Source organism: Aristolochia californica, unplaced genomic scaffold (assembly GCF_029961685.1).
Source record: "Aristolochia californica isolate CCGP_79_NKW_82.1479 unplaced genomic scaffold, dmAriCali1.0.hap1 SCAF_14, whole genome shotgun sequence".
NCBI classification, from domain to species: domain Eukaryota; kingdom Viridiplantae; phylum Streptophyta; class Magnoliopsida; order Piperales; family Aristolochiaceae; genus Aristolochia; species Aristolochia californica.
In genome coordinates this window covers 25,348,605-25,367,321 of record NW_027181815.1, presented here as the reverse complement: position 1 = coordinate 25,367,321, position 18,717 = coordinate 25,348,605, and the positions used below count along the sequence as shown (strand labels likewise).

The 18,717-nt window shown below is 35.8% G+C and overlaps 1 pseudogene; it reads left to right on the top strand.

Moving 5' to 3' along the window:
• Positions 1–5,370: 5,370 nt before the first annotated feature.
• On the top strand, positions 5,371–17,686 carry LOC137949452 (IAA-amino acid hydrolase ILR1-like 6; annotated as a pseudogene).
• The last annotated feature ends 1,031 nt before the right edge of the window (positions 17,687–18,717 follow it).

Sequence of the window (18,717 nt, the reverse complement as noted above, 5' to 3'; positions counted from 1 at the left end):
TCAAGCTGGATGTTGAGCATAGTCCTATACTTTTTAGGTAATGGGTTTATAGGCATTGCTCAGAAGTGATTTTAACAAAAAAAAATTTGAAGAAAGTACTTTGAGGAATTAAGGGTGTCTGAATAAAAAGATAGCATCTCTCATATTTCAAAAGGAAGGAGGTGCACAATACAGCTCTTCATACTTCCAAGTAAGAAGGATGTGCTTTTAGTCCAATATATAGATAAAAAGTGACCATGTTTTACTCAAGAGGGCGGTAAAACATAATTCCTTTATGAACATGATGATTAAATAAACTTAAAAAGAAAGTTTTGAGAAGGGTGTAATAATAAAATTTTTCTAAAAATAGATTTCTCATATAAGGCAATTACTTTTTAACACAATTTGACCAATTTACGAAGAAAATATTCAAGAGATAATTTATGGAATAAGGGAGAATTAGGACACTAGTATTTGGAATTTAGAATGAGCAAACAAGACTTTCTAATTAAAAAATTTCAGACCTCGTAAAAAAAGGAAACTAATCTCATATGGGGAAAGACTTCTCTTAAGGAAATTAATGTGATATGAGATCAAAGAAAGAAAAATTTTAATGAAGGAAAGATACTTAAGTTGGTAAAAGTTTGACTAGATTTTGAAGACAAATAGGAAACTTAACCAACATTAGAACCTCAAAAAACAAAGCAAAAAAATTTGGCTTAAATTCAGATTTTCGCATCCAACGGGATACCAACATGACATTTGATTCTTCCAATATGGATATCTCTCTCTAGAAATGTCAGATTGAGAAATGGTTTATTGGGATAGAAATTAGACTCAGGTAGATTTCTTTTTAGATATAATTTTTAATATAAATTCTAAGTAATATTGGTAAAAATCGTTCAAATATAATTCTTAATATAATTCTCTATATGAAACATATGGCAAGTGAGTAAATCATCCAATGAAATACAAAATTTTGGAAAGAAGACTAAAAGAAAAACGAGAAACTCCTCTTTTTTATTTTTATTTTTCTTCTTCCTCCCTTTCTTCTCCATCTTCTTCTCCTTTTCCATATCAGATCTTTGTTTGCTCCAATACCATGTTGATTTATAGAGACAACACAAAACGCAAGAGTTCTCAAGGGAAGGAGAGAAGAGAGGAACTCTAGCTCTTGGGAGAAAGGGGAGAAGAAAACAAGGGAGAGAAGGAAGACGAAAGTAAGAGGTGTATGGACGAGTTTGAGCCAAGACGAAGAGGCTTGAATGTTATACCCCATGCATTGAGGCAATATTTATAGTTGTGTGAAGGTATTTACAATGACTACAATGCCCTTAGGGAAAATTCTCCTTATTTATTATCCATGCCACCCCTACATACATGGATGTCTCTTAACAGAAATAACCAATTTATGAGGGAAGACTGATTCTAAGACGCCCAGGCCTACAACATTGTGCAAGCTACAACCTTGGGTGAGACGAGAAGACTATGGCTTGACGACGGATTGCTCAAGACCAAAGGTAATCAACTTTATGTGCTTAAGTACGATAACCTACGGCGTGACCTCTTGAGGCTCCATACTATTTAATAGCCAAGTTCTCACCTTATAATTGTCTAAGTATAAATTATCATTCATTGGTTTTGGGGTTCATCCTTATGAAGTTTTATCTTCCTTTTGGCTTGAAGATATATTTGGACAAAATTAAACCAATAAACATAGTTTGCTACATTCAATTTAACATGTTTAGTCTGATGGTGTAGAATTTTTACTTATAGACTACCTCACCTTGGTCAACCATTGATCAATTTATGACAAGCACCAAATACTAAACAACAATAAGCAAGAGATAGAAAGCACTACAAGTCAAACAAGGAGCACTCTCTAGGTATAGTATGTGGAAGAAAAAAATAGGTAGACTAGGCAGCAAACCTCAATTCAACAACAATTAACAATGATAACCAAGGACATAAAGCATCCCCATGAGCACACTCTTGAATTCAACTTGCAAAATTAACACTTATTTCCAAAAAATTCAGTGAAGGAGTAGACTTGAATCATTTGTGCAAGCACAAAAACCCTGTAGACAACAATTACATCCCTAAATAGGGCATAACATAGAATCAAATATATAAGTAGCATACAAATAAGTAAACCAATATGTTCAGACAAAGAGAAGAGGAAAAACCTAACCTTAATGGTCAAAGAAATCCTTCCCTTTTTTAGATTGTAGGTACTAGTAAAGAAAAGAAAAAAGAAACTTGAACTTCCTTCTTCGACTTAGTACTCTAATACTGTATGTTAGATCCTACAAAAAGAAGTCTTAAAGAAAAAGATAAAAGTACCAATAAGTGAAAAAAAAGAGGGAAATAGATATTTCTAAAAATATAGCTCAGAAACACAAAAATTTTATTGTTCAAGAAACTAGACTCAAAGAGCTTTAATTTGATACCTAATTTGAGATAAAAATATTTGTTTTTGAATATTTTATAACCTCTTGATTTTCTTCATTCTATTGCTTGACCCTTCCCGACTCCAATACTAATATCTCCTTAAATATTGATCAGATTGTTTTCTCCACATGAAACTAGAATTTTATAAATTCCATCGAATTATAATTTTTCTTCATAAAATATTCTTCTTTTGAGAGAAAAAATTGATATATTTCGGATTCTTTAATCTAGCCGAATTGAGTACTCTTTCTTCCTTGGCCAGTATTGACTCTTCCAAAAAAACTCAAATTGAGAATTTGTTAAATATTTTTAAAAAATAGACTTGCAGATACTTCTTTTGAATTTTTGGAAAAGATAAATATTTCACTAACTTGTTATAATTTGCATACAATGAACCTCTATTTATAATAGAGGAAACAAGCATAATCCAATTACAATTAACATAACTAAAACACTTTTATCTAATACTCTTCTATGAGACCTCCTTTTGTGATACTCCTGTAAGACTCTACCATATTAATTTTGGCTCTGTGAGAATTCTTAGTGTGAGAGTCAAGTAAGACTCTTCCACATCTACTCTTCAATATGTGTAAACCCTAATTCAACCTCTAGGGTTTTATATTAAGTGCAATCAGAACAGTTTTTTTTTCTCGAATTTTACACCATCATACCATAATCTTCGTATTAAAAATTATATCTTTCTAAATAATATCTTTGAGTCTAATTTTCAATTCAAAAATACTTTTGGTAATTTAATTTTTCTAGAAAGGAAGCAACACCTGAATTGTCTATGGTCAGGTAGCAAGAAGGTTACGAGCGGTAGTTGAAAGCTTCAACTTTTGAGACGACTTGTATCCTCAAGAAAACACCTTAATATATCAAATCATATATTCAAAGGAATATCAATTGAGTCTATTTTTTAACACAAAAAATATTTTTTCAATCCAATTTTTTGCAAAGAGAAATTAACATAAAAATAAGCAAAGGTTTGCCTGTTGTGAGCAAAAAAAAACATGAATTTTAAGCTTGATTTTCAAGTCATTTGGTAAACCTCTTTCTGGTCAAGAATGGTGGTGACTTAAATCTGAAGTATGAAATTTCTAAGTTGATAGCCCATGTCAAGGAACTTTCAGCCATGGTGAAAATAAGGTTAGACGTGGTAAAGAAGCCACACAATCCCTAAACTCCTATGCTCAAGCACCATCTTCTTTTCTGCTCAATCACCTTGCTTCCTCTCAACTAGTAAGTAGTGACCATTTAACTCACCCTCATCCCTGCACAATCCAGCCATGTCCACGACCAACACTAACTTTCAGACCAACCTGCCACAGATCTTCTTCCTCTAGGGTTTCATATCAAATCTTCCTCCCTCACTCTCATTTGCCACACCCAACATGGTCTTCCATTACACATCATCTCCACATAGACATACCACCCAACCCCTTTTTCTCTCTCTCAATTTTCCTTCACCACTCACACAACCACTACCTTTTTCACCACCAACACCTATGGGAACCACAGTCCTAGCCCTTACACATGCCTGTCTCCCTTCACCTAGCCACCTCCCTTTCAGCCGTACCCCACCACATCATACCCCATGCAAGGTAATTTTTCCTTGTTTCAAACTAGAAGAGGTCCAAAAGATTCTCTTGGAAGAATATATAACTTGGAGGGAAATCTCTTTGCATGTTCTCTTTATTATAGTGCAGCCACATACTACCAGAGGAGATGCAAGATGTAGACATGATGAGAATAGGTTCAGTTAAATTGGACAAGCTAACTTCCCCTTCATAACTCTTATGCTCTAGCTTCATCTTCTCTTCCTCTCAGTCTTCTTGCTTAATTCCTCCCAAGTAGTGATAACCACCCTTAAACTCCACCCCCTCCCTTGCATAGTCCAACCATTTTCACATCCAATCTACACTCAAATCTTTCTCTAGAGTTTCATATCAAATACTTTGCTTACAAATTATTTATGAAAAAAATATATTCTAATTCTCTTATATTGCCCACACTATATATTGCTTCTTTCTTTTCCAACTCCTTCTGTTAATGTCAAGTTTTTACCTTGCCACTTAGAAAAAGATGAATGTGGAGGTAGAAAGGAGATAAATTCTTTTCTCACACTTACCATGGATTTATTATGCGATTTTAGATAAAAATTTTAATAAAATCATAATTTTTAAAATTATAATTTAAAAATATAATTAATATTTCCGACTTCTTTAAACTAGTGTTATCAAGGGTAGGATCAGACTTGGTCTAGTCTTGCTAGTGGGTCATCTGAGAGACCCCCTTACATGACTTTAAATTGGCAACAAATTTTGTTTCACCTCTTAGTTTCAACAGGGGAGGAGAGGTTTTGCTTCTTTCTTCGCCATTCCTTCTGTTAATGTCAAATAGAAAAAAAATGGAGAGGTTTTGCTTCTTTCTTCGCCATTCCTTTTGTTAATGTCAAATAGAAAAAAAAGTTGGAGAGGTTTTGCTTCTTTCTTCGTCGTTCCTTCTGTTAATGTCAAATAGAAAAAAAATTGAAATAGCCTAAAAAGTCAAGTTTTTACATTGTCATTTAGAAATGGATAAATTCTTGTCTGACACTTTCTATGGATTTATTACGCGATTACGGATAATTTTTAAAATGTTCATAAAAATCATAATTTTAAAATTTTAATTTATAAAAATAATTAATATTTCTAACTACTTTAAACTAGTGTTATAATTTTTAAAATGTTCATAAAAATCATAATTTTAAAATTTTAATTTAAAAATATAATTAATATTTCTAACTTGCTTAAACTAGTGTTATCTAGGGTAGGATCAGACTTGGCCTACAACAAGGACCCCCTCCCACTCTCGTTTGTTGACAGAATCCATGTGTACTTGTCAGAATGGCGACAGCGACAATTCCTCTCCATTTCGCCACGAGGAAAAGAAGCTCCAATGAATCTATTCTCCACTGTCTCGTCCTCCACGATCCTTTCCTTCCTTTATCTCTCCTCCGCCGTTACCCTGTTCCTCCTTTGCTCGACGATCGCCGTTCTACTGCTTCTCACATGGCTCTTCCTGCCGTCGCTCCTCTATTATGCCTCGTCTTCCTCACTCACGTCGGCCGGATTTCCGGCACCGACCTGGAGCATCCCTTTCTCGATGCGCCGTACCCGGTTACCAAGGGTTCGACAGGGAACAACCGGACGTTCCCGCAGTGTTTGTCTCCGACTCGGATGGTCTGGACCCGGGAGGACTCGCAGGAAATTATGGCGCTTGCGAAACGGAGGGACACGGTGGAGTGGCTTAAGTGGGTGAGGAGGAGGATTCATGAGAACCCCGAGCTGGCATTTAAGGAATTTCAGACGAGTCGGTTGATACGGAAGGAACTGGATAAGATGGGTGTGAGTTACCGGTTTCCTATGGCTCGGACTGGAGTCAGGGCCATGATTGGGAGTGGTGAGCCCCCTTTTCTTGCTCTGAGAGCTGATATGGATGCTCTGCCGATACAGGTAGGGAGGGGACTTGTAGACTGTTCGTCCTCTGCTATTTGTTTCTTCTCGTTTAGCCTGGATTTTAAACATTTCAATCGTACCTGGAGTTTTCTTACTCTGTTTTAAAGAGGTGACAAGCGTTTGGATCAATCTGGCATTAATATTTTTTTCATTTTGATGCTTCTTTTCGGACGGCGCGTTCCAGAATTTTGGTCCTCGATTGCTTCTATTTCGTTGGCTTAAACATGGAAACTATCCAGTTCTTCCCTGAGCTTTGCTTCGCCGTTATTTCTTGTCGTGAGTTCAAGCCCGGTACGAACTCCTGCCCAGAGCTTCGTCCCTACGTCTAAAATCTATCTTGTCTTAATTTCTTTTTACGTCCTATCCATTATTTTATTACTTTTGTCTCTGTAGAAGACTCTTCCGTCTCTCATCAATCTGGTTTTTAAACTTTCAACCTATCATCGCAACCTCTGTCTGTTTTCTTCCGTTAGCGAAAACCTTAGTGCGAAGTTTCCCACTATTCTTTCCAGGGGGTATTAGCCCTTCAATTCCTTCTGCGCTTAAAAAATTTCAGTTTTCTTACGAATCAGCTAAACGATCCTCTGTTTGCTGCAATCCAACCTTAATTTGTTCACGCTCGTTTGATACTCGTCATGAAATATTATTGGATCGTACTGTAATCATCCGTTTTTCTTGAGAATCTTGACAAGGAACTGGGTCGTAATTGTTGCAGGAAGCTGTAGATTGGGAGCACAAGAGCAGAGTTCCCGGAAAAATGCACGCGTGTGGGCACGACGCTCATGTAGCGATGCTAATGGGTGCGGCGAAGATACTGAAGAGCCGTGAACATCTTCTCAAGGTTGATCTCATTCCCTTCTCCCATATCCATGTAAAATAATATTAAAAAGAAATTGCAAACAAAACCAAAATCGGAAATTCTTTGCTCTTCTTCTTCACCTGTGTGGCTCTCTTATTTGTTTATTTATACGGATTACTGAAAGTTTTTGTGTTGGAGCGATATTAAAGAATTTTGCATAATATCTGAACGGTTGTTCAAACGAAAACTTAAAAAAAACAAAAAACAAAAAACGAAAGATGAAAGCGTTTTCGAATTTCAGCACTTTGTGCACTGTATTGCCATCCAACTGTGTCATCAACTGACGTTAGTAGTGAAGGAAGGGACCCAAGCAGAGAGCTTTCAAATCGTATCATCATCACAAACAGAGGGCTTCTAATTGACGCCGAGAATGATTCTTTATTTGACCAATTTGGGTCAAATATCTAAAGTTGCACCTTTTGACGACAGGGAACGGTGGTTCTGCTGTTCCAGCCGGCGGAGGAAGCCGGCAATGGAGCGAAGAGGATGATCGAAGCGGGGGCGTTGGAGAACGTGGAAGCCATATTTGCCGTTCATGTGTCGCACGAGCATCCCACTTCGGTGATTGGGACGAGGCCGGGGCCTTTGCTCGCTGGCTGTGGCTTCTTCCGGGCGGTGATAACTGGCGACCCGGCTCCGGCGGGGAGCCCCCACCGCTCGCTGGACCCGATCTTGGCTGGTTCTGCTGCTGTGATAAGTCTTCAGAACATAGTCTCTCGTGAAGCAAATCCCTTGGACTCACAGGTGCGTCTCTTTATAATCGTTATACAACTCGGTGAGTTAGACTCGCTAGTTGACTCACGTTAGGAAAGTGCGAAGTTGAGTCGGTAGAATCACCCCTCCTATTTTGGCAAATTACCCGAGTTTTTTTTTATCAATTTTTAATTACATGATTAATATAATCACCCCTCGATTCGTTGGGTGCCTCGCGGACCTCAATCACGCTGGTGCTCCTCCACCAGACGGGGTCCTGAGAGGTAGTGCTGTCTTCGATCAGTGTCCCCTGCCAGACAAGTGTTGTGCACGGCTGATTCTTGACCGAGAGACATCGCTCTGTGGTTGGCCGTGACGCACTGTTACAGAGCGTCGAGAGAGAGAGATGCCTGTGTGTGTCGGCGTTGCACTCGTCAGATGCACATCGGTGTAGTGGCACCGGTGAAAGGAGACGGCGACGTCGGGGTGGTGAGTCGAGGCCGAACGGATGAGAAACTGGTAGTGAACAGCCGGGAATGGCATGACCGAACAGAGCTGAGATCGGTGTTCAATGCTCTCGTCGGAGCGCCGCCAAGGCCAGGAGTGCCCGTGTTCGTGCTCTCCGGCTGTCCCGCAGCACTGTACATGCTAGAGCACCGAATGTGCTCCTACGTAGAAATTTAAAAAAAAAAAATGGCCATGTCGAATATGCATAATTACATTCAATAGATACTTGAATAACAAAAAAATAGTATATTTATTTTTCATGCTTTTGTCATTTAATGCATATGAATTAAATAATTATGCATACATATATGAATGTGTCGTATGCATATTTTTGGTTGACCTAAATATAAGGAATTAATAGTTGGTATAAATTTTAGTCAATTATTTTGATGTCATATTTTTATTTACATTTAAATAGTTGATTAATAGCCACAACATTCTTAATTATGAAAATGTCTAGTGACATTGAGTTTAGTCACATAAAGTTAATGATATAAAAAATTATGATTAATCATGGATATATTAATTTAACCACTTTGGAAAATTGTTATATTTAAGTGATTAATTAGGATGAGAGATGAATATTTAAAAAAAAATCAAGTTGTCCACAGGCCTAGAAAATTCCTTTAGAGATAATTTTTTTTATCCCATCATAAAGTGATATAAATCGCTTATGTGTTATAATCTAAGTCCACAATAAACATTATAATGACATGTTAATTTATTTGTTAGAATTTATTTACATGGGTAAATATTCACTATTTGGCTTCATTGCATGTTTTAGTAAGGATTGTTATTTATTTTGTAATTGTTCAAACTTTATATGTTCCGAATTTTGATTCCTCCAATATTATTCCTCTGAATGGTGACAATTATACTGATTGAAATGAGATAATTCTCCTAGCATTGGGGTACATGGACCTTGATTTGGCCCTTCGAGTGGATGAACTTCCAAGACCCACGGAATCTAGTTCCCAATTTGAGAAAACATCATGTGATCTTGGCGATCGCTTAAGTTTGATGTTTATCAAATTTCACATTGGGAAGTGTATCCATGGATCCATCCCAGATTGTGCCAAAGCATATGAATATCTTCAACCTATTCAAGATTAAGTCTTCTGACAAGGCATGCACCCTGATGACGAAAATGTATTCCATAAAATTAATTGGCACCAAAGGTGTGTATAATCACATCATGCAGATGCGGGACATAGCCGCAAGACTGAAATCGTTGAAGATTGAGATGTCCGAGTCATTTCTAGTTCATTTCATCCTTTACTCACTTCCGTCTAAATACAGACCTTCAAGATCTCTTACAACATACATAGGGAAAAATGGTTAATTAATGAATTATGATCATGTGTGTACAATAGGAAGGGAGACTATACTAGGAAAGGATTGAAAGTGTATACTTGATGACTCGTGGTAATAAACCATTTAAGAAAGGAAAGGGGAAAACTCTTCTTAATCATGTCTATAAAGGCGATGTCAAAGGCTTTTTTTGCAAGAATAAAGGACATGTAAAGAAGACTTGTCCCAAATTCAAGCATTGGCTTGAAAAGAAAAATAATTTAATCTCTTTAGTATGTTTTGAATCTAATATAGTTAATGTTTCTTATAACACTTGGTGGATTGATTCCAATACTACAATCCATGTTGCTAACACCATGCAAAACTTCTTAAATTAACGAAAACCGAAGAAAAGTAAATGTACCATCTATTCAAGAAACAAGATGGGTTCACATGTTGAGGCGGTTGGGACCTATAGACTTGTCCTAAATTCTGGTTTTTTTTTAGACCTTGAAATGACCTTTTATGTTCCATCTTTTTCAAGAAACCTTATTTCAATTTCCAGACTTTTACCTTGTGGTTTCAATTTCATTTTCCTTGGTAATTCCCTTCATTTGTATAAAGACAAAGTTATTGTTGGAAATAACATTTTGGATTATGGGTTATTTAAACTTCTTTTAACTTCTACCCTTGATTGTAGTCTTACAATTGTGCATGGTACAAATATTGGCATTAAGCATGGTGTTATAAATGAGAAATCCTCCATGTTGTGGCATAGGAGATTAAGTCATAAATTCATTGATAGAATTAAGAAAATGGTAAATGATGGAGTCTTTGAGGCTCTTGACTTTACTTATTTTGGTATTTGTGTAGATTGCATTTAAGGGAAAACAAACCAACAAGTACAAGAAAGGTGTCAGGAGGACTTCTGATGCTTTAGAAATTATACATATTGATATTTCATGTGCTTATGATGTATGTTTGAATGGTTAGAAATATTTCATTATTTTTATTGATGACTATACACGATGTATGTATCTCTATTTGCTTTATGATAGAAGTGAAACATTATATGCTTTTAAAGTCTATAAAGCAGAAGTAGAGGAATAATTAGGCAAATCTATTAAGATCGTGTGGTCAGATAAGGGTAGTGAATATTATGGTAGGTACACTAAAAATGGACAATTATCAAGTCCATTTTCAAGGTTTCTTAAGGAATAAGGTATTGTGGTACAATACACAATGTCATGTTCATCATCTCAAAATGGTATGGCTGAAAGAAGAAACCAAATACTAATGGACATGGTGAAGAGTATGATTAGTAACTTTGATCTCTCATTGTCATTATGTAGTGAAGCTTTAAAAATTGTATCATATATACTGAATAGGGTTCCAACTAAGGCAGTTCACAAAACACTGTTTGAGTTATGAAAAGGTTGGGAACCTAGTTTAAGGAATGTACATGTTTGTTTGCCTAGCTAAATTTAGAATCTACAATCCATATGAGACAAAGTTAGACTCTAGAATAGTCATTGGAAATTTAATTGGTTGTGCAAAAAATTCTTGAGGGATATAAATTTTATTGTCCATCTCGTGCAATGAGTGTTGTGGAATCTAAGAATGCAAGGTTCCTTGAAAATGTTGAGATTAATGGGAGTGGCCAACCTCAAAACTTAAGTTTTTGAGGGACATAACAATTATCAACTTGATTTTTTATCTTTACATAGATTGGTTGGATTTCAAGATAATTATCAAGGTTTGATTACTCATAAATAACCAACAGTTGAAGAACAACATCATCATGAGGATATTCTTATAGATCCAATTACTCAATATTCTCAACCTGAAATATTTTGAAGTAGCTTAAGAAGATCTTCAGGAATTAAGAAACCTACAATTTATTCGGAGTAACTTGTGTACCTTCAAGAATCTTACATAGACATTGGTGTTGAAAATGATCCTATTACATTTTCCACAGGTTGTGAGTGGAAATAAATCCATATTATGGAATAATGTCATGAAGGAAGAGTTGGATTAAATGGTTAAAAACCAAGTCTAGGATCCTGTTAAATTGCCTAAAGGGAGGTAGGTAAGTGGGTTATTAAAACCAAAAGAGACTTTTTAGGCAATGTTGAATGATATAAGGCAAGACTTGTAGCCAAAGGATTCATTGAATAAGAAAGAATTGATTATCACAATACCTTCTTACCTATTTCATTCTATTAAGATAATCATGATAATAGTATATCATTTTGATATGGAGTTACATACAATGGATGTGAAAACAGTTTTCCTCAATGGAGACCTAGAGGACTAGGTTTATATGAAACAACCTGAAGGTTTCATTTCAGAGAGGAATGATCACTTGGTGCTAGACGATGGGACGAAGCCTACACAACCAAGGAAGGCTCACATATTCAAGAGTGTTGGAAGATGGACCCAAACCCATAAGCTATGGACCCGCCATGATCACACGAGCTGGTGAGACCACCATGATTGCGTGAGGTGGCGCGATGAGTCCTCCACAATAAGAAGTCTTACAGAGACAAAATTATTATGGAAGCAGGTCTCATAGAAGGGTTACGGTTTAAAGGTGTTTTAGTCATGTTAGTCATCTATTTATATTGGGTTATTTAATTATGCTAGGACTTATTTTTAAGTGTTAGAGTTTGGGTGTAATTGGGACAAAGATAGTTTAATTGTAATTGAACTCTATTACCTTCCTCTATTATAAATAAAGGTTCATGTACTTTGATTATAACAAGTCAATGAAGTATTTATCTTTTCCACAAATTCAACAGTTTGTACGCTTAAGAAATTTATATATGGGCTAAAACAAATCTCTCGTCAATGGTATTTAAAATTCCATGATGTTATTTCTGCATTTGGTTTTATGGAGAATACCATAGATCAATGTATATACCATAAGGTCAATGGGAGCAAAATAATTTTCAGAGTCCTATATGTAGATGATATTTTACTTGCTTAAAGTGATTTAGGTTTACTTCATGAGGTTAAGCGATTTCTCTTGATGCAATTTAATATGAAAGATATGGGTGAAACTTTTTATGTCATAGGCATAAAAATTGAGAGTGACAGATCCTAAGGGACATTAAGATTGTATCAAGAAACCTTTATCAATAAAATTTTAGAGAGATTTCGTATGAAGAATTGTTCATTTGTTGTTCAATCTATTGTCGAAGGTAACAAATTAAGTTTAGAACAAGGTCTTAGAAATGATTTGGAGAGGGAACAAATGAAAAACATTCATTATGCTTCCGTAGTTGGGAGTTTAATGTATGATGCTCAGGTTTGCACAAGACCTGACTATGCAGTTGGAACGTTTGGCATTTATCAAAGTTTAACCCAAGTTTGGACTATTGGAAAGTTGTAAAGAAAGTCATGTGATACTTTCAAGGGACTAAAGACTACAAACTTACATATAAGCGATCTGATCATCTGGAGGTGATTGGATATTCACACTCTAATTTTGTTGGCTGCCTTGACTCGAGAAAATAAAAGTCACAGTATGTTTTCTTATTAGCTGGAGGCCCCATTTCTTGGAGAAGTGCAAAACAATCTTTGATTGCTACTTTTACAAAAAAAAAAAACAGAATTTGTGGCATGTTTTGAAGTGAAATCACAGGCTATATGGTATATGAGTTTTATTTCTAGGTTTGAAATTGTTGACACAATTTCTAAGTCATTGAGGATTTATTATGATAATTCCAAGCAGTGTTTTTGGTCAAGAACAATAAGAGTGGAAGTCGTAGTAAACATATTGACATCAAGTATTTAGCTAATTGAGAACAGATCAAAGTAAATAAAGTGGTTGTGGAGCACATCAACATTGGATTAATGATTATTGATCCATTGACAAAAGGTTTACCATCCATTGCTTGTAAGTGACATGTTGAACATATGGGACTCAATTTTACTTTGTAATTTTTTATGTGATTGAAACACTCTTTATATTTGTAACGCATTTTATCAATTAAAGAAACTTCATTAATTTCATATTTGTCTTCTCCTATTTAGTTGTATACATAAAGTTTAGAGAATGACATTGTATATTTAAATTTTGATGATCCTGAGTGAGCATTTAGAAGTTCATTAATAAAGATATGTGCACATAAGGTTCTCATTCAAAGGAGAAAGTTGCATTATGATACATGGAAAGAAATACTTGCTCTAAAGGACTTTGCATCATGATTTACGCAATTCAAATTCTTTTTTTTTGGGTATAAGGATATTATGTCTATGGATTTTTTTTTAGAATGTATCAATATTGAATGGTACATATTAAGTATTGGATAGGTCAAGTGGTAGAGTATTAACATTCCCCTATTTTTTAGTTTGACCCCTTATTCCCTTAGATGTAAGGATAGTAAGCAATTATAATCACTCCCTTTTTTTATGGTAAAAGTAGGGTTTAAGAACTCGGATCTGGTCTAGCAAAGGCAGTTTGTGTCTTCTCCATCTAAGAGGTTTTGAATAGACAAGATACTCTCCTACAAGTTCCAAAATTTGATTGCCATGGCTGGAGGTAAGCATCTTTGCTTCTGTTTAAATTCAGTTTATGGATTTCATGATGCATCTAGAAATTCGGTATTACATGTAGGCCTAATATTTTGAATTATAGATGGCTAGATGGGTTAAGGAAACTATTACACAAAGAATTATAATCACAATTAAAAACAAGGAAGAAAAGCAAGTGATTTTTTTTTCTAGGAAGTAATTTTTACTTTTAATCTACTAGTGGGAGGGGTAGAACCACAGCCCTCTTAGAGATGAGGGTGCTAGTCCTCTTTCCTATAGCAAAAAGTTAATTTTTGAAACGGGCATGAGTTTCATGTAATGGTAGAGAAGGTAGTGACTCCTTTGTTTCCATAGTTAAAAGCAAGAGCAATGGGAGAGGAGGGGTTGGCAGTCACCCTCCCTCTCCTCCACTCTTTCTATTCTAGTTTTTCATAGAGAATGGGTGTAGGAGCAGGGCCGGGGGTTACGGCTTGTTTGCTCTCCCTTTTTCATACAATGGAGGACGAGTCCCGCCCTCCATGCTCTCTATGAAGGGCAGGCATGGGCTCCTTCTCTGGTGATGCCTCTCTCTCTCTCTCTCTCTCTCTCTCTCTCTCTCTTTGTTTGGTTGTGTGGGAGATATTCCACCACAAGTCAAATGACTTGGTTAACAGGTTAAGTTCAATTAAATCAATTGGGTTTAAAAGATAATATTGGATCTTTCCTCTTATTGACCCAGATAGGGGATGAGGTCAATTGAACTCGGTTTAACCTAGGTGGGTTACTCTCTACACTTTTGATTCATTTAGTAATGATCAAGGTTTATTCAACCGGTTACAATGCATCCCAAATTGACCTAACTCAGACTGCTCAATCGAGGAAATATATGGAGCAGCAGTCCAGATATCCATCTCACCTACATCTTCCTACAAGTGACATAGAGCAATGGGTTCAATGACTCCTAAGCCTTCTTTTAAATGAATTTTTTTATGAGAAAATGTAGCACTTGTCATGTGAAACGCTTTTTTTTTCTTTTAGGGCTTGTTTGGAACCCACAGAAAAGAAAAAGAAAAATAAAAAAATAAAAAAAAATTATTTTCTATAGTTTGACAACATAGAATCATTGAGAGAAGAAAATAAGAGAGAAAATCAAGTTAATAAATTTTCTCTCACTAAATGATGGAATTTTCTCATCCTTCTCTCTACTTTCTGTGTTCCAAACATACCCTTAAGCGGCCTCCCTCCATATACTTGTTTAAAATAGGACGAATAGTCTAGTTACTATCCAATCCAAGCTTCCAATGGGTATTACAAATAGGTGTGGCATTGAACTGAGGTGGTTCATGAACAGATTGAGCTCAGCTCGGTTCGACTTGGTTCGGCTTGAAAAATCCCGAACTCGAACCGAGTTTGAGATGAGGTTCGGGCTCATTTAAGTAAACGAGCCGAGCTCAAGCGAATCGCAGTTCGGTTCGGCGGTTCATGAGCCGGCTCTTTAAATTTCGGGCCGACCCAAATATTTTTGGTTTTCAATCTTCCTTTCCTCTCTTCGGCTTTGTTCCATCTTCGAGCTTCAATTTTGAGGAGTAGCGAATCAAGGATTCAGGAGGGCGTCTTCCCTCTTCGACGTCTTCATTCTTCGGTGTTTTCCCTCTTTGGCGTCTTTGTATTCCTCAGTGGAGGGAATGTAGCAGAAGCTGGGTTATGTGATGGATGGTGAACTGGTGGGAGACAGAGAGATTTGTGAAGGGTTGGGTTGGCGATGGTAAAGGATTTGTTGAGATTTTGGAAGCACATAAGTCCATTTGAGACACCAGCGCAGTGGAGATACCGTCCTTGGTCCAGGTCTTCATGACTGACGATGACCAGTGGACCTAACAAGGGAGATCTACTTGTGCGTTCTTGTCTCTATGGGTTTAAAATTTGTAGAGGAATTTTCTATTTCTTGGGTGTGCTAGCATCGATTACGACAACGATCAGCGTCGAGGTGGTTACGGAGGCCTGCACATGGTTGGAGGTTGAAGACCACGGTTCGAGCTGAGTTGATTCAGGCTCGCTCGGTGGACTCGAAAATCCTTAGAAAAATAAAAATAGAAATTTTATTGTTGAGTGTGGGATTTGAACCCACGTCCTCAACTTAAAATTTAAGAAAATGACTTCTAATCCATGTCACTTTGAGTGATATCTTTGGATACATTTAATAGATATTTGAATAACTAGAAAATCAGTATATTTGTTTTTTATGCCATTTCTTATTTACTTGAATTAAAAAATTTTACTTGCAAATATGAATTTATAAATGCATATTTATGAAAAAAAATCATTTAGCCTTTTATGCATACTTAATTTTCTATACATATTTTATAAGGAATTAATAATTGGCATCAATTTTAGTTAATTATCTTGATGTCATATTTTTGTTTACATTTGAATAATTGAGTAATAACCACAACATTCTTAATTATGAAAATTTCTAGTGACATTAAACTTAGTCACAAAAAGTTAATAACATAAAAAATTGTGATTAATTATGGAGATATAATTATTTAACTCTACAGTGTAAATGTTTAAATGATTAATCAGGATGAGATAGAAATACTAAAAACAAAAATCTATTTGCCCATAGGCCTTGAAACTTTCTTGACAGACAAATTTTGATCTCATCATAAAGTGATATAAATCGTTTATGTGTTATAATCTAAGCCCACATAAAATATTATAATAACATATTGATTTATTTGTTTGAATTTATTTACATGGATAAATATTCAATATTTGGTTTCATTGCATGTTTTAGTAAGCTTTTTATTCATTTTGCAGTTGTTCAAACTTTATTTGTTCTAAATTTTTATTCCTCTTATATTATTCCTTTGAATGGAGACAATTATACTGATTGGAAAGAGAATTTCTCTTGTCATTGAGGTGCATAGACAATTTTATGCAGCGCTAATGTATAGAGGTCGTACCCAATTTTAGGTACAAGTTATACGCAATTTTATGTAAAATATATGTATACTTTTATATATTGTTTATTTGACATGTATTTTATGCATAGTTTTAAGTGTAGGTTTGAGATCGAACTTAGTTAAAATTATTAGGTTCGAGTTGGCTCGAACTCAAGTTCGAAATATTTAAATCAAACTCGGCTCAAACAGGCAAATTCGGGCTCGACTCAGCTCGGCTCAATGCCACCCCTAATTACAAATCATTCGAATGAACTATTTGTACTCGGAAAGGTCTGATGACTTCACTCCGAGTATCTTCTGCCATGAATTATCGATTCAGCATCTTCTAACTCGCCTGTTACAGGTCGTCTCCGTGGCTTCCTTTAATGGAGGTGAAAATCTTGACTTCATTCCTGACTCAGTCGCTCTCGGTGGAACCTTCCGGGCTTTTTCCAACGCCAGTTTCTATAAAGTCCGACAAAGAATCGAAGAGGTATGCTGCGACTTAACCCTTTCAAAATAACTTCTCATGTGTTCTTTAACTCTAATTTATTTGTTATCCCTGATCAGGTAATCGTAGAACAAGCCAGTGTTTACCGATGCTCAGCCACGGTAGATTTCTTTGAGAAGGAAGAACGATTCTACCCTCCTACAGTGAACGACGAGAAAATGAATGATCATGTGAAGAAAGTGGCCATTGATATGCTGGGTTTTGATAGCTTCAGGGTAGTGCAACCCTCAATGGGTGCTGAAGACTTCTCTTTCTACTCTGAGTTAATCCCTGCGGCCTTCTTCTATATAGGTATCAGGAACGAGACTTTGGGTTCGACTCACTCCGGCCATTCTCCATATTTCATGATTGACGAAGATGTTCTCTCCACTGGAGCTGCAATTCATGCTGCGATAGCAGAAAGATTCCTCATCGAAATCGGATGAAAGCTGTGTTTGACGGATTGGAAAGCCATAATCTTACAGCGAATGCTGTAGCAATGTGTTTCTATTGTATCATCTTGCTGTTCGTACGTGAAAGTTGTTGTTTCTTGTCTTTTGAAAGCAATTTAATGTAAATATGAGCGGAAACGACGAGTGAAGTAACAGCAAAAGTCCTGATAAAAAAAAAAAAAAGAACATAAAAATAATGGAAACACTAAAAAAAGAACAAAAACTTGTAGCTAAGTGTTCACATATTGATGTTCCCCTATTGGTATTCACCATCTAACCCATACTTTGGAAATTCCACTAATTTTAGCTCTATTAGCTAAATTTTACATAAAAGATATTTTGACTCTCTATTAAGCCATACGTATATTTAAGTACACGATTACAAGAAAATTACCCTGAGATAATTTTAACCGAGTTCAAGCTCTTCTATCTAGGCTCTAAAGTTCTAGATGAACCTTTCAAGTAAAATTAAAAATTACAAAGAGAAGAAATGTTGACACCCTTTGATTCTTGGAGAGACAACCTGCTCCTTTGATTTGTCCAAGCCTCCAACCTTGATGCACACTTTGAAATGGATTTGGAGCTTGACTAAGTGAATTCAAAGAGATGATTTTGAGAGGAGTGAAGATATTTGCAAAGAAGTGTTTTTTTTTTCTCTCTCAAAATCATCTCATTGGAAGGATGTGCAAGGTAGAATGTTGTAGGTATGCCAATAAATATTCATTAACCTCTCAAAGGCACGTTTGGTGGGGTATTTATAAGTTCCCCAAGCTAAACTAGCTGTTATTTTCTCGTTTGCTAGAAGTTAACATCACATTGATTGATCAATGTAAAGTGAATGATTGATCAATCGAGTGTAATGACTATATTTTTGTCAAAAATATTTTATTGATCGATTGGTATGATCAATCAATATTTTACTATTGGGCCTAACAAGTTAAGTTGATCGATTAGTGTACACATACTGATCAATCATGCATTGAAGTTACAACTTGTGCAATATATGTATGATCGATCAATGTCTACACTATGA